The sequence below is a fragment of the Rhagoletis zephyria genome, unplaced genomic scaffold (genome assembly GCF_001687245.7).
Source record: "Rhagoletis zephyria isolate East Lansing unplaced genomic scaffold, Rhagoletis_zephyria_1.1 Rzeph_scaffold_09588, whole genome shotgun sequence".
Classification (NCBI taxonomy): domain Eukaryota; kingdom Metazoa; phylum Arthropoda; class Insecta; order Diptera; family Tephritidae; genus Rhagoletis; species Rhagoletis zephyria.
Genome location: NW_016166666.1, coordinates 9,775 through 12,585, shown reverse-complemented (window position 1 = coordinate 12,585; position 2,811 = coordinate 9,775).

The window sequence follows — 2,811 nt, the reverse complement described above, 5'->3', positions numbered from 1 at the left end:
CGCAAAGATTGCAGCTTGGATTTATACAAGTTTTGTTAAAGTATAAACTGCATTTTTATAAACAAATAACTAAAATTAATTAATTTCAAGATAAATGGCCAATCTTGTTGTAAAGTTTTGATAAGCACTTGAAATACTATTAAAATGTCAACTTTTAGTACTGAATTCAAAGAAGATGTCTCTTTTATCCATTTATAATAACTTAAAAAAATTTTTTTGTTAAGATGTGTACCTTAAAATATGTGTATACACATTTATGTGGAAAGTGTAAAATATTTAAATGTACCTACATACATAAAATTTCCCATGAATACCATCAAATTATTGGTCTTGAAAGGAATGTATGTATGCATGTACTAAGAAAATATATGAGCAAATTCAAAAATCTATACAATTTACAGTCGAAAAGTACAGTTTTTGTATAGATTTCGTACTGAAGAAACAATTTCATTTCCCATCACTGCTGTGACAAGACTGCTCTTCCCAGTGTCTATGGGGATCGTGGTGAGTTTGGTGTGACAAATGGTCAGTCTGATGGCTCGTAACATTTTCGCTGTCAAAGCAGTTGACAGTTGATGTGGCGAAAAGCTTTAGCACGGCATCGACGCTTAAATGGGCGAAAAGGCGCTAAGAGTAATCTGAATTAAATTCAAAATAAGTAAAACTATTCCACATTAAAACACTAGACGAAAGAGTGGGAAAAGAATACATAGAAAAGTGCCCACTTTATTATATTTAACTAGCAGACCCGGCAGACAATTTCCTGGCTATAAATTAATTACTTGCTAAACAACAGAACGTAATATTTAAATTTGGTTTGAATCTTTGGACGCAAAGTCAATCAAGGCACGTTTTGTTACCATAGAAAATTTCCAATCCATTTCGATTTTGATAATCTTACAAAAAACACTTCGTTGGCACTGTGAACTTTGCCAAAGATCTTATTTTCTAAAAAATTTGTCTGATCGTGTCCCATGCTGTACCCTGTATAGCCAACACTTCGCTTGATATACTATTACACTACAGTGGTCGGGCAGTCCAAAAGGTTCTTCCAGACTGTTTTGTTTTTATGAGACACGCCCTTCCACTCCAACTAAAGGTTATTAGGCCTAGTTTGCAGTACCAATCCTGTCGAATTGGTATCACAACTTTGTATTTTTTATCCAATGTGAGTTAGCGGATATAATAGTCGGTATCCTATAAGCATTTAGGAACAGAAATGTCACAGAATTCTGAGATCCCTTTTTAGAAGTGCCCTGCCGGCCATTCATCAGGGGTGGTTTCTAGTAATAATAATAGATTGGCGCTTAAACATATGTTAGTGTTTGGCCGAGCTTCTCCTCCGACTTATGGCGTGCGCGTTGATGTTGTCACACAAAGCGGAGGGACCTACAGTTTTACTCCGACTCCGAACGGCGATTGTATTTTTATGAGAGGTGGTTTCTACTTGGATTAATTTTTAATGGATTAAAAGGGGGCCTCCCTCTTCCACTGCTACCACCAGTGGGTTCCGAGTTAAACACTTTCAGAGCTGGAGCGTTGGAGTCCATTCGAACAGCATGGCCAAGCTCGCTCTTTAAGTCTTACTGCAGCAACAAATGGCCACCTCTCGAGCAATTAGGTTAAGCGGAAATTAATATGTAAAAGATCGCGTATAGAGCGCTTTGGTAGTGGGAACAAAGGGCGCCGCTTATATTCACACAATTGTGCGCTACCATATTAAGACTCTATAGAGAATAACTGAACGTCAGGGCTTCTACTTTCCGATGTGTTGGCATTCTTATGCAGCCTACTGTCAAGAATTACTCCTAAGTAGTAGGCTTTTTTGAAAATTAGCTGGAGTGTTTACCTTTCTTTTTAATAGGTCACGAGCAAGGTATCTAAAAGATAGCAAGTTTTTCAGTCAAGTCACTAAAAGCCGCATGCCATTCGATGGGCAGTATTGGAAAATAACATTTCATTTTGTTTGAGCTCATTACACCCCGAATTCCCATAAAATATATGTATGCTGCAAAAAGTTGAAAAAAATAAAAGCCAACCTTTTACGGTTCATTTTTCAAGCGCGTCATCATCAATATCTTTATCCTTGCCGCCCAATGCCAGTAAATGCCAATTATTTGTCAATACAAAGTAAAGCGAGCGATTAAATACGCGCACATTTAGCCTTGAATTCAGTTTACTTATTTCGACGGAGAATGTCTAGAAGTAGTGCGCACCCTGGCTGTAGAAAAGGATGTGGGTGGTGTTTTTAAGCTGTTGTGACGCGTGGGTGGCTCAGTCGTAGGGCCAAATAGCTGAGCGGTATGAGCGGATGGTCGTAAATGACGGTAGACACAACAGCCAATCGTACAAATATATGTACAATATATACATACATATGTACATACCTTGAATATGCCAGATGATTTCACTTCATTTATTTATGAAGTCAGCGGCTCATTGAAATGATTTTGCAAACCAACGAATTTTTTACACCATTGCGCACAATTCTCCAACATTGTTTTTTCTTTACACTTTTTACACTTTTTTTAATTTTAAGCTAAACCTCCATAGATACATATGTACCAGGGATTGGCAAAGGGTGCTGTTTTTGTGACTTTAAGCCTACTCACGTTAAAAACGGAGGATGAACGAACACCACCGCAAAGCGTGCTGTCTTGCAAATACAGCCACCACAAGTGAACGATGCTTATAACAGCTCATACTGATATTGACTTCGGCAAATCTGTACTCCGAATGATCGTGCACGAAACCAGCAACCGCCGTATTTGATCGACTGCCAAAAGCACGATACTGCTTTGGACGGTTGCC